At 42.3% G+C, this 14322-nt stretch overlaps 1 protein-coding gene across 2 annotated transcripts in view; it reads left to right on the top strand.

Annotated features, from left to right (window-relative positions):
* Nucleotides 1-14322, top strand: part of LOC148005241 (uncharacterized) — a 136958-nt gene that overhangs the window by 9841 nt on the left and 112795 nt on the right. For both annotated transcript variants that reach the window (XR_015622416.1, XM_087554946.1), the window contains exons 2-3: nt 8055-8187; nt 9459-9618. The gene's annotated coding sequence lies outside the window, so the exon portion shown is untranslated. The remainder of the gene's footprint in view (nt 1-8054; nt 8188-9458; nt 9619-14322) is intronic.

Here is a 14322-nt window from a genome sequence, read left to right as displayed (position 1 = left end):
CCCCTGAAATTACAAGAGTGCACTGCCATTTCTGGCTGGCTATTTTGTAATCTAGTAGTTTTTTGGGTTCCCTTTTTCATTTGCTAAATTATTTTGTAGTGCTCTCTTGATTGCTACAGATGCAATATATAGTATATCTATACATCTATATCTTGTATATCTATATATAGATATATATATAGCTATCATTTCTATTTATATGTACATATCTGCATATATAGATATCATCTAATATCTATATACCTATATAGGGACATAGACATGGATATAGATGACATAGATAGATATAGATAATGGATATGGATATGGGTAGAGTAGAAAGGTAGAGGTAGATGTCAATGTAGATACAGATATATAGATAAAAAGAAATCACACTAGAGAGAAAGGCACTATCTATCTATCTATCTATCTATCTATCTATCTATCATCTATCTATCTGTCTGTCTATTCATGATGTATGCACACATATATATGGACATATATGTATGTGCAGGTACATGCAGGTATATATATGCACATATGGAGGCCCCCATGGTTGAATTTAGCAATGTTCTTTGACCACTTGTCCACCTTATTTTTGAGGCAGGGTCTTTCAGTTAGGCCCAGAGCCAGTGGAAATGGATTAGGCTTAAAGTCCTAATCCACTTTTCAGAGGCTGCAATTAGATGTGGGCCATCACGTCCACTCAGCATTTATATTGACCTGGGTTCTAGGATTCAAACTCTGGTCCTCTTGCTTCTGTGGTAAGTACTTTAACTGCCGAGACTTCTCGCCATTCCTGCTTTGTTTTAAATATGTATTCATTGTTGATTACCGTTGCCGTGGAAATATCTCTCTATATAGAGGCTAACTAGAACATGGCTACAGTCTTTTGTGAAGAATTTTACCTAGGGTAATGTGAGTATATGGACCTCCTAATCCCAGAGTTCTGGAGTTCTGGACCTACTGAGGATATAGGATCTCACAGGGCCTGGATCCCTTTGGTCTATCCTCACCCTACACCTAGATGCCAGAGGAGTCTTCTGTTGTTGACCCTCTTCCTTAGATATGGGTCTGGGCCATGATATGATGAGTCTTTTTTGCAGCCCCAAGTTACTCACATACAAATTTAAGAATATCAAGAACAACAAATCACTCCAGACAGAAGTGTTGTCTCTGCTAATTTGCCTCTGGGATTCTTTGATTTTTTTTTTTTTTTTTTGAGGTGGTCCTTACATGTTCCAGGCTGGTCTTGATGTAATGGAAGGTCCTCCTGATCCTCCTGTGTTTAACTCCCAGTTGCTGGGTGGCCCCTACAGTGTGCTGAGTGCCTTAGTTCTGATGACTTCTGATGTGTTTAGTACCTCTTACTTTTATGAAGGGTGTGACTTTCATTCCCTGATGCTTTAGGGATCAGAGACTTGCAGTTTGGTTAAGTTTTGGTATCTTTTTATGAGGGCTGACCACTGTCCCAGGCCATTGTTACAGAGAGTCTGATATTTTATGATCTTCTCTGACAACCTATTTCTCTTTGCTTCTGACTCTCCTGTTTTGGATTGCTAATTGAAATTTTTAACCAACACTATATAAATATCTCACGTATCTAAGTGACAGAAAAAGCGACCCCCCACCAGGCACATACTAAATGTTTTATAATCTGTCTTTGCAATAAACCCGGAAAACTATAGAGCTTAAAGGTTAAGTGACTTTATCAAGATCTTAAAACCATCTGGCGTCCAAGCCATAGCCCCAGGCTCATGCCTGACACCATAGCCCCAACCCTCAACTGTAGTACCCCAGTCATCTCCATTAGTAGAGATTTAGCAAGTTGATATAATTAAAGTCATTAGAGATGAAATCACTGAGAACTCAATTTTGATTCAATGTGCACAATAGCAATAATTTTGACTCAATATCTGTGGATATTGTGATATGCTGTTCCTTGTGAAAGCCAGGATTCCAGGAACCCAACCATCTGCATATGAGCACAGACGTAGTCTTCCCTCTACGCCAACACAGATTCTAGGTGAGTTTTCAACCAGGACGGTGCCATGGATGCTTCCTGTTCTGACCTTTGTCTCCCTCCATGTTTCACAAAAAAGGAATCGGCCTTCTTGGTGGCAGAGTCCACCATCCCGCTGTTGTCTGTTTCCAATATAGATTGTCAATATGGGTAGATTTCCTTCAGGGTTTTGCTCATTCCTGTGGGTTTTGCACTGCATTGACAGCTAGAGTGGGTAAGCTTGGAGGCTTTAGAGCCAGGCTGCCCGCTGCCTGTTTGGCTGGGTCCATAGAGAAATCACTCAGCTTCCTTGTGCCTCAGTTTTCAAATCTGAAAATAATGTGAAGCATCTATCATACGGAGTAATGAGGAGCGCGTGCGCGCGTGCATGTGTGTGCGTGTGTGTGCGTGTGTGTGTGTGTGTGTGTGTGTGTGGTGGGAGAGTCAAACCTTGCTGAGGAGTTTCCTGCCTTATTGCTGGTTGTTTGGCCGACATACTCTACAAGTGTTAGATGAAGAACAAGTAAGAATGACGGTTGGCCTCTATGGAATGAGGAAATAGATGAATGCTGAATCTTAGTAATTAATATTTTTATTTATTTCTCAATATCCTCTAAGTCCATTCATATTTTGTTTTCTGTGTGTGGTTGTTCTTGAGGGACTATTGGCAGTGAATGGTTGCTGGCCAGGGAAATGTCATTTTTTTCAGTGGTGTAGCCACGGATTAAGTTTTCTATGCTTCAGTAAATAATCTCCAGCCCATACTCACACAGACAACTCTAATTAAGTTTGGTGTGTAGAAGAAAAATGAAATATAGTAGCAGGGAGGCATCAGGGTCGGCACAGAGCACACCAGACACCACATTCTCAGAAGGAGATTTTATTATTGGGCTGGGGGCAGAGGGGATGCCTCTGGATTGGGCAGAGACAGTAATGGCCAACTGGCCCATGGCCATTTTAAGGACTCTAGAAGGGAAAGGAGAAAGGGGATGCCCCTCCCCCAGAGAGAACTGGAGCGGCTGTCTCTGATTGGCTAGAAGAAGAACAAAGGAGCTGAGGCAGTGGGCCTTTTGTTTCCCTTAACCCAGGCCATTTTATGAGGTAATGTACTTTCAGTCATGGGACCTGATGGATTTGAGAGATCTTATCAGGACCATCAGATAGAGGGGAGACTTGGGAAGAAGGAGGGTTCACCATTCTGCAGGAGACGGAGGGGGCATGAGGGAGGAGATGGGGGTAAAATGTCCCCAAATTAATTATAAATACATATATGAATTATCAAATAGAAAATAACTTTTTGTTGAAAATTCCCAAGTGGTTAGTGTGTTTGCTTTTGTTTCTACTTATTTCCAATGTGGGTGTATATTTTGAGCAGAACATAATTAAAAACTTAAAAGCTGAGAGTCTTAAAGGGAGTCATCTCTTATCTCAGTGGGTTTTGTTCCAGAAACATAAAAGCATGTCTGTTTTGAAAGAAGACATTATTTGCATGCACACGAATGTGCATCAGACCATTCTCACTGACGCTCATTCTCTAACATTCTGCAGAGTTCACTGCAGCAAACTTGAAGATCAGAATTCCCCCACACTATCTCTAAATACATGTAAAATATTTTTAGATCTTCAAAGAACAAAGTTCTTCTCTGTAATGAGTGGATTTCTGTGCACCCTGCCAAGGGCACTATTTCTTGTCTTGTTACCCTGTTCCTTGTCTTATATCATCCTTTCTGTAGGATTCCCAAGAGCCAAGTTTTGGGTTAAGTTTTGAGTGTTCTTAATGGGAGAGAAAAAAAAAATCTCTGGAAGGGTGTTGGGCTTCCTGCCACTGACGAAGTACCAGGAGGAACGTTCTGTTGAGGGATGGAAGGCACGTGATGCTGTTAGACTTATTTATTTAAAAGTATATATTTTAGATTTCTTTATCTTATTTTATGTGTATGACTAGTTTACCTGTGTAGATGTGTACCATGTACATGGTGCCTGTGGAAGTTAGAAGAGAACTCTGGATCCCCTGGAACTGGAACTGTGAACCTCCATTGTGGGCTGTGAGTCAAACCTGGTCCCTCTGAGAGCAGTAAGTGCTCTTGACCACTGAGCCATCTCTCTACTCTCTTTTGCTTGTTAATCAGTGTTCCTTTGCCTTCGGTTAGAACTTACTGCCTTTCTCTGGTGTCAGACTGTGAAACTCACTCAGAATCAAGCCAAAGCCCAAATAAGCAACTTCATAAGCAGATTCTACACCAAGACAAGATCGAGCCCACTCTAGCGCCTTCCTGGACCAGGGCTGCTCTCCACAGGGGCAGCCCATCCGAGGCTGTTTTGGTAGCTCTCATACAAGGTGACCCTACATACCTGATGCCTTCTTCTAACGTTTCTGTGAGAACTCCCCTCTCCACACTCAACACCTGTGGATGTTGCTAGGCAGCAAGGAGATGAAAGCATTACATGTAACTGTTTGCCTGCAACTCTGTCTATTTCTACCTACTCAGCACAAAGCAGCTTTCCTGTGGGGATTCATGTTCAAAAGCAAAGAAGTCTTGTCTTTGTTTTTCTGCCTACATCATTAGTAATAATGGCTCTGTTTTCCGAGGCGGCAAATCCAAGGGAGCACTACTCCCCCACTCCCACCTTTGACTGCCTATGTGTCACAACGCCTGCTGGGAACCTCCCACCCTACCCTGCCGTCTCCCCTCTCGGGATGCTCTGCCCGAGCTCCCCCAGACTTTGAAGTGCTCAGTGCTGGCTTTGTGACTGCTCTGGTGGAAGGAGTTGATTTACTCTGGTCACTCTGGTGCGCAGCTTTCTGCCAGGGTTCCCTCTGCTCTTTGTACCACCATAACACTGTTGGTCCGCAGCAGCAGGGCTTGTCTTTGGAACTCTTGATCCCTTGGAGGCCACAGTTCAGTTCTTGCCTGTCCTCTATCTAGCAGTTTCTAGAGTATATCTGAAAAACAATCAACGAATTTGGAGGGAAAACCCTAGCAGGGTTTAACTCCTCTGTATTTTACCTGCCAAAGTCTCAGTCTCTCTCTCTCTCTCTCTCTCTCTCTCTCTCTCTCTCTCTCTCTCTCTCTCTCTGTATTGCTGTTTGGTTTTGGACCCTGGGACAAGGGACTGAGGTGCATATTTTACATACCAAAGCAGACCTGGCCTCTAGGTTCTCCCAACATCCCTCAGTTCCTACCTGGCATACCCTGCCCTCAACCCTGAACTTTCCAGCCCAGGGGCTGGACTGCCCTTCCCCAGAGGCTCTTCCCAATATAATCCAGACATTTTGCCCCCCTCCCCTCTACTTCTCCTTCACTTCTTTCTCTCTTTCTCCCCTGTGCCCCCCCCCCCCAGGTGACTCCCCTGGCCTCAATCCCTGGGGGCAGTGAACTTGCACTAGAGCCACTTCCCAATAAACCTGCCTTTAATATAATCTATTCTGGCTTGAATGGGCTCTTTTGGCCAGCGGATAAATAACCTTTCCGCTGCCTTTTTTCAAATGCTATCCGCCTTGTTTTTTTGTGTAAATATACTAGGCTGGCTGGCCACCAATGCTCAGTGTTCCCACATCTCCATTTTCTCAGTGCTGGGTTTGTCAGTAAGTACCACATGCCCAACTTTTCTTTTATAAAAAGACTTTAAAAAAATGGTTTTAATGTCATGGTGCATGCCCATGGCCGAGTTCTATTTATGCCACATGCATACAGGAGCAGTGGGGTCAGAAGAGGGTGTCAAGTCTCTTGAAACCGGAGTTACAGGCAATTGTTGGCTGCCACATGGGCGCTGGGAATCCAACTTGAGTCTTCTGCAAGAGCAGCAGTGACCTTACACTGAGTCTTCTCTCCAGGCCCAAGTGGGCTTGTTTGTTCGGGGTGTGTGTGTGTGTGTGTGTGTGTGTGTGTGTGTGTGTGTGTGTGTGTGTTTAATATGTGTTCTTAAGTCTCAGATTAGGTTCTTTAGTACAGGATATACACTAAACAATATTCCCAAATCATCTCCCCTTACTATGTTTTTAAGAAAAAGTTATTTAATCATCATTTCTGTTTTAACTTCCCATGACACACTAAGCTATACATTTCAAGGAACTTAACCAGAAACTAATTTTGGATTACCAGTAAATCTGCTTTCTCTTACTTAGGTTTGCAAGTGTCTTTGTGTGGATGAACGGCATGGCTTTTGTAAGGCAGCAATGCAGTGGCTGTCACCCTGTCACCTTACCAGCCACTGGACAAAGAAGTTTATTTCCATCAGTTTCCTTCTTAGAAAACCCAGAATCACGTGAAGACCAGATGTGGGTGGCTCTCCCCATACACCCAAGGACTGGGAGAAGTATTGCAAACAGTCATTCTGGAGACCCCGCCCCCTTTTTATCTCTCCGGCTCTCCTACTTTTAATATGGTACCTCAAAGTGTAACTAAGGTGCATAGACCCCAGGGACCATCCTCTTGCTCTAACCCGCTGACTTGGCCATTTTGCATTTGGAGTGTAATTCACTCAACGGTCTTGGGTTGTCAGCACGTTCACACCATGGGCCTCAGACTACGGCAACTGATCATCCCATAACATTATTAATTCATAGGTTCTATCGCTCCTGTAGACACCTCTGCTCCTGCCATATAGGAAATGAAATGGGTTTCCCCCTTTAAGCTTGATTTGTTGTGCTTGTTCAGGTCTCTCTGTTGGCCAGTGATCTGGTCAGGAACTTTTTTTTTTTTTATTATCACAATCTGTATATGTTGTATACATCATTAAATAAATTTGTAGAAAATGTAGGTTCCTCTTATCCAATAACCAAGCTAGTTGATTGGGCATCATCAGTCTGTGTGAATGAGAAGCTGGTATGTGACCCAACATTATATATATATATATATATATATATATATATATATATATATATATATATATATATACTCATAACTATCTATATCACTATAACTACATACTTATGAGCATGAACACACATAGGAATATTCATTAAACATAATAAATAAGAGAATAGATAAGAAAGCACTTTATTAATGTTCCCCTACATTTATTGGGGTATAACTGAAAAATAAAAAAGGTATATTTATAGCATATATAGAGAATTTTGTATATTGACAGTATGATATGATCATTGTGTATCTAATTAACTCAAGCAAATTAGCATATCTCTTATACACTTTGTCATCTCTTTGTGATGAGAGCATTTGACATCTACTGTCTTAGCAATTTTCATGTACATGATAAATGAGTATTAACTAAAATCATCATGTACTACATTGATCTCCAAAATTAGTTCATCCTGTCTAACTGGAACTTCAGATCCTTTGACCCGTGTCTGCTCGCATTTCCTCACTCCTGGTAACCACATTCCCTCTGCTTCTGTGACTACAGCTCTGGTGACATGAGAGAGTGTGTCAGTGGTGAGGCACCAGCTTTCTAAGGTGTGTGGATGCAGACACCAACAAGGAGACAGCACAACCCATGAGCACACTGGTCCCCAAGAACCTACAAGGGCAGCCTTTGGGTAGACTGAGAATGAATGGGGAGGATGAGGTAGGAGGGAGCAAATATGCCTCAGCTCAGCACCTAGGGGGTGATCTAGGGGGCCTGAGGTATCACCGATATCTCAGAATTAACTGAGCCACAGGATTGCAAGGTCTGGTGGCATTTGGGTCATTTAAAGTACACCTTCCAGTTGTTCTTGTTGCTACCATAAAATGTAGGCTTTCTCATCTCACTTCTGGGGTGCTACCTGAGTAACAGGCTCCTTTCCCATGTCTCAAGTCGCCCCCTATCTATTTTGAACAGTTCGTAAGGTCATCTACTTCAAACATTACTTTTCACATATTACTGGGAACTTTAGAAGGAGAGGGTGTAAGGTAGAGAAATGTATGTTGGGGTGACGGGGAAAGTGGAAGCAGGGAGTTGGAGGTAGATTGACAAAGATATATTGTGGACATTTATGAAATTGTTTTAAATTGCATGTATTTATTTTGTGTGTGTGTGTGTGTGTGTGTGTGTGTGTGTGTGTGTGTGTACTAGAGCATGTATGTGTATACCATGGCACACATGAGTTTATAAGATGACTTTCCTTTCACAGGGGTTGAACTGGGATCATCAGCCTTGGTGATAAGCATCTTTTCCTGATGAGCCATCTTCAAGGAAAGGAACACAAGGAACTTTTGAGAACAAGGAGACTTACATTTAAAAGGAAGCTTCAGGAGAAAGAGAAGGTAAGATGACAGACAGTCCTCTCTGCTCTCTTCTCTGGGTCTCCCCTGAACGTCACCTCACCACAAACAATTGGAAGTGAGACTCACCTGAGAAGCTTACAACTCAGTAGGGACCAATCCCACCTTTAGGGATTTTTCTCCTTTCTTTCTTGTCTTCTTTTAAGACAAGATGTTGAGTGTGCCAGGAGAAAGCAAGAATCAGTGCCGTCTAATCACGTAAGCCCCGTCTGGTTGGTAACAAACATTCTATCTGCATACGTCATATTCATATGCTCATATGTGCTGATGTCTGGTTGGTTTCCCCAGAAGCACATCACTGAGACAGGTAGGTACTCAGGAGCACACACTCTATGTAAGGCATGTTTTGTCGTGGAAAATCCATAAATGAGCAGTGATATGGAACAAGGAAAGGAGGAGGCAATCAAGGAATGGAGTCTTAGGGAGATTAGAGCTCAATGGGGGAGGGTTGGGGAAGGGGATCCTGGGGTATAAGTCACAGAGCCTTTGGTACTACATATCCTGCGCTGATGAGAGAGGGGATGAGGTGAGATGGAACTATAGCCTTCTGGATAAGACATGGTTCTGATTGGCTTGTGAGGTATTAACCTACCCTCATGGGATCCTAATAGCATCAACAGTTCTAGCAATTCAGCTTCCTACGTTTGGTACATGTCCGGTATAGGTCTGGATTCTGCTATTGACCAGGCAGGTTTCTGGTTAGTCATGGTCTCAGAAACAACACACAAGAAGAGGACTTGTGGGAATAGTGGAGTCACTCTGGTGCGGTCGGCTAAAGTCATCACAGCTAATGCTCAGCATCTCTGTCCTTTACTCCTCATTCCAGGTTCTTCTAAGCTTAGTTACTATCTCTGAGCGTCTAGGTGGCCTGTCTGGTGGAATTGCCCACACTTTCATCCCTGAGTGGGTTGGGCTCAAGAATCTTTTTCCTCTCTTTTGCTCTATAGCTAAAACAAAATATCCAAGGCTGGATACCTCACGTAGAAAAGATGTTTGCTTGGTTTATACCTTTGGAGGCTGAGGGGTCAGGATTGTGTGGCTTCATCTCTTTTGCACCTCAGGGCCTGGTGGAGAAGGACTTGACAATGGTGAGAGGACATGCAGTAGAGCTGGCATGGGCCTACGGGAGGGTTCATAGGGAGAATTGCTTGTAGCAACTTGATTTTGTGGTAACCAACCAGGAGACTATGAGAATGGCAGGATTCCTTTTTGTAGGCAGTGGTGATCTAACACCTCCTTCTGATCTCTTACAGGTTCTACTGTAACTCATGATTGCCACACTGAGGGCCAAGCTTCTGGCATATAAGTCTTTGGAGGCCACACTTGAACTATGGCCAAATCGAAGTAGCCGGTTGCAGAGACTTCTCTCACAAGTTGTAGGCATGAGCTCCAGAGAAAGCATTGGCACAGTCGGTAGGCATGCTGGGGATGTGGGGTACTAGCTTCTGCGGCTGACTTGTCATCCATGCATCTTGTCACGCCACGTGTATTACTTGAATGCTATGGTGCATTTCTTCTGAGTCAATGTGACCTTATGGTTTTGTTTGTCACAATATACAAGTACGGCCACTTGATAAGCCATAAGGAATTCCATTTTTAGTATGCTTGGAGTTATTATTTAAATGCTATATAATTCCCTCTATTTGTAGAACCTTAAGAATATGTACCATGCTAAGCATGGTGGCACATGCCTTTATTGCAAACACTCAGAAAGCAGAGGCAGGAAGATCTTTGAGTTCAAGGTCAGCCTGGTCTACAGAGTGAACTCCAGGACAGCCAAGGCTCCACAAAGAAACCCTGTTTCAAAAAATAAAAAAAATGACGTGTGCCTGATACTTTAAGAGACTCATTTTCTACTTCTGATACCATTGTATCTACCAGAGAGTGTGGTCCATCCACTTGGAGGAGATGCTGTCCCTCCAGTCTGAAGCTGCTACCTATCATTTTCTCACTTTCAAATTTCTCTCTCAGTTGTGGATTTCGGATCTGAGGATTTACTTAGTCTCAATATTAGGAAAGGGAATTTGTATTTTGTTAGGGAAGCAGAGGGCCAACACTATTTCTGTACATTCTTGGCCTTTTGATGGGTATGGAGACACTGTTCATCAGTTAAGAGCACTCTTGTACATTTCAGTTCCTAGCACCCACACGGGGAGGCTCACGATTGCTGTAATTCCAGCTCCAAGGGCTCTGAGGCCCTCTTCTAGCCTCCATACATACCTATACATGTCGACATATACTCAGACATGCACACAGACATAAACACAAATCTTTAAAATGATACTAAGCGATATCTGCTTGGCCGCTTACACGTATAGTTTCTAGGACGACACACCTCTGAAGTGATGGTGTGACCATCACTCTGACCTCTTTAGAGTACTTTTGATCACCTAGTTTCAGGCAACTCAAGTATGACTACCAGGTCTCTGCTACTTTATGTTTTATAATCCCCCTCAGACAGTGACAAACCCACTATTGAAAGAATAAGCTCTAAGCTTCTCAGTGATGCCAGCGAGCTCCTAAACTAGCACACTTCTTACTGTCTCAATGACCAGAGACGCCTGGATCCTTCCAAGGGCTCTAGTTAGCCAACAGGCTTCCCAGAACAAAAGAATGGATAAATTTTAGCACGCCTATTTTTCTGAGACCCTTAATTTTTCACCCACGGTCAACCACAATAGTTTTTTTATCTTCTTTTCACTTAATGTGAAGCAAAAAAATTCCCAGGCTGTCATGAGCTATTCAACCAGCTGTTGAAGCCAATCTCTGGAGCTTTTTCAAGGCTATTGATCTTATATCCTAGAGGGGAGGGCCCCACAGGAATAGTTCTCCCTCATCCACTCCAACCCAACACTCTTGATTCAGGACCTTAAATACATGTTCAGGCAATCTCCCCTTTCCTGTTGATACACCTTTGTCAGATCCTTGGTGTGTGCTTCCCCAACCCCCTCGCAGGTCTGAACCTCTCTGATTAGTCTATGCAGATGGGAGCAGGTCCTGAGGAAAACAACCATTTGCTCTGGAAAACCTACCTCCATCAACAACGCTACATTATCAAGTGAGAGGTTAGAGATTGTCTTCTAACAATGAGAAATTTTCCCATATCAAAGGAGTTAGGAAATGTGGAGGTTCATTGTCACCAAATCATCTCCTAAATATTCCTATCCCAACTGCCACAGTTCTCTTCTCTACCAGGATTCTGAATTGGGGATAGATTTTCTAGGGTTCAGAATTCTTTCTGTTGAGATTTATTTTTGATAGCTTTCATTGTTAATTCTTGACTTGGTTTCTAGTTTGGTCATTTCTTTGGGTGTTAAAATGTGAGGGTTTCTTTAATTCCAGCAGAGAGGTAAAGAGATTCTCTGCCTTTCCCACTTTGGTAGCCATTGCCCTGAACTTCCATTGTGTTTAAAGCATCAGCAGCCATAATTCCAAATCGTGGCCAAACACTTGCCATCCTCTCCTGTCTTGCACTTGATTTATCACACAGGCCACTCAGCTGTGCCCATCCCCATCAGCTGCATAGTGAGATGATTTTGTTTTATTTTGCTAATAATTATTTTATCCAATTTTACAGTTCAAAATAATTGAATAAGTAGCACTTTGAGTTTCCTAAAAGCATCCTATCCCTGCCCCAGCAAGAGGAAATTTCCCTTACCATTAACATTTTCCATTGGATGGTACACTTCTTATCTGTAGTTTTTATTAAGGTACTCATGATAAGCCATTCTCTGGATTTTGAAATATATCCAAGAGGAGGAGGGGAAGAAGGCTTTTAGAAAAAGATACCTCTTAAAGCTGTTAAAGGGAGCAGGGCTGGGATATGGTCACAGTCTTGAAATAGATATCTAGGACATTCTCATCTTGCAAGATGGTTGGTCTTCACTGTACGTTGACAGGATTTATAATTTTTATAGGATTGAGACACACCTCCAGGTGTGTCTTTGAGGATGTTTTCAGGGAATTAATTTAGCAAAGAAGATTCTCTCTGAATATAAGTAGCAACAGTCCAAGGGCTGGGAGCCCAGATAAAATAAAAGGAAAGGAAGAGGGTCGGAGCACACTGTCTACAGTGAAAACGTCTTGTCTTATGTTGTCATATTCTACACCTCAGTGGGTGCAGTGGAGCCCAGTGACCATGGTCTGAACTCTCTTGAGCCAAAATAAATGACGCGTCCTTAAATTCTTTCTGTTGGGCATCGAAGTCACAGCGACAAGGCAAGTAAGCAATGTATCTCTGAAAACTGAAACTCTACAGTCATTCAGACACCTCCCCTTCAGCCCCAACCTGGTAACTGCCATGCTACTCGCTGTCTCTGGGACCCTTGTTGCTTTAAGTATCTCCTATGAGTGGAATCATTCTCATGCAATTCGAGTTTGTGACTGACTTGTTTTATTTAACACAGTGCCCTTAAATTTCATCTCTACTGTGGTCATATGACAGGATTTCCTCTCTTTCAAATGCTGAATAGTATCATTGAATGTATATGCTACATTTTTGTTCCTACATCCATGTGTGGATGGACATTTGAATTGCTTGCTCCTCTCGGGTATTGTGAGTGGCATGCTGTGAATGTGGGAACGTATACTGTTAGCGGCATGCTTTCGATTCATTCAGGTAAAGACCTAGAACTGAGAATCTTTATAATGTTCTTCATAGCAGTCATGTTCAATTATAACCCATCAGTAGTACAAAAGAATTTCAAGTCTCTATAATGTCACTTGAGTTTTTCACTTTTGGCATTTTTTGTTTTGTTTTGTGTAAGTATCCATTCTAATTAGTGACTTATTTGTTGTTACTGTTGCTTTGTTGATGTTGTTGTTGTTGCTGTTTTTATTCGTTGATTTTTCTTCACATTGCGTGAAGGTATGTCTGTAAATTTTCAATTGGTAATTCTATACCACAGAGAATGAATGCTGACAGGATTCTGGTATTATTCTTTCTACGGCACATTACTAGGTTTTCTATTTTGTAAATATTTGTTCTTTACCTGCCTACTAGGGTTGTATCAAAGGTTGTCTCGCTACTGGTTGGTTATAATGAAGATCTGCAGCCAATGGCTAGAGCAGGAAGGAGGAGAGCAGAGCTTCCAGGCACAGAATGATGCAAGGAGAAGAAAGCAGAAGTAAGAGAATTGAGAGTAGACACAGAAGGGACAGACACAGAGCAAAGCAGAACAGAGAAAGGGACAGAGCTGGGGAAGGGGCAGGTCATAGGCTAGAAGTACTGGGGTAAGTCTAAATGGACACGGGGAGACTGCCCCCCAAAAGGCCTAAGCTTTAAACTATAATAGAAGTCTTGTGTCATTACTTATACATCAGGTGAGTTCAAGAAAGTCCTACTATAATTGCTGATACTGTCATCGCTGATGTTGTTGTTGATATTGTTGTTGTTGTTGCGGTTGTTGTTGATGTTGTTGTTGCAGTTGCTGTTTTTGTTGATGATGTTGCCGTTATTGTTGCAGTTGTTGTTCTTGCTGTTGTCGCTGTTGCTATTGAGATAGTCTTAATGTACAATTCAGGTGGGTATGGTATTTGCTGTGGAGCCCAGGCTGGCTTCAGACAGCCCTGTTTTCACTTCCCAAGTTCTGGGGTTCCAGGCGCCTACTACCATGTTTGGTCTTATTTCTGCTTTGATTTGCATTTCTCCAATGATTAGTTGAATTGCACTGATCATTGAACATCTTTCCATAGACTTTCCAACCACTCACAGATTATCCTTTGAGAAATTTCCTTTCATATCCTATGCTCATTTCAAATCAAGTTTTCTGATTTTACTACTGTTACTGCTGAGTTTTCAATATGTTATTGGAGTTCTCAATATTATATATATATATATATATATATGATTTTCTGTATTTTCTCCTATTCTATAGGTTGCCTTTTTATTTTATTAGTTGTATTCTTGATTCACAGAAGTTTGGAAGAGTTTGGTTCTCTCTTGTGTTTTCTTTTTTGATTGTTCATTGTTGTTCGGTTTCAAAAACTGAAATTTGATGTAGAGATGCATACCTGCAAACCTAGGACTCAGCAGGCTGAGGCAGTCGGGAGGATCTTGAGTTTCATGCCAGCCTGAGGTACATTTGAGCTGCATGTCAGCCTGGGCTACATAATAAG

This window comes from Rattus norvegicus, chromosome 6 (assembly GCF_021556685.1).
Source record: "Rattus norvegicus strain SHRSP/BbbUtx chromosome 6, alternate assembly SHRSP_T2T, whole genome shotgun sequence".
Taxonomy (NCBI): Eukaryota; Metazoa; Chordata; class Mammalia; order Rodentia; family Muridae; genus Rattus; species Rattus norvegicus.
Note: the sequence above shows the minus strand (reverse complement) of the source record. Positions and strands in the feature narration are given on the sequence as shown.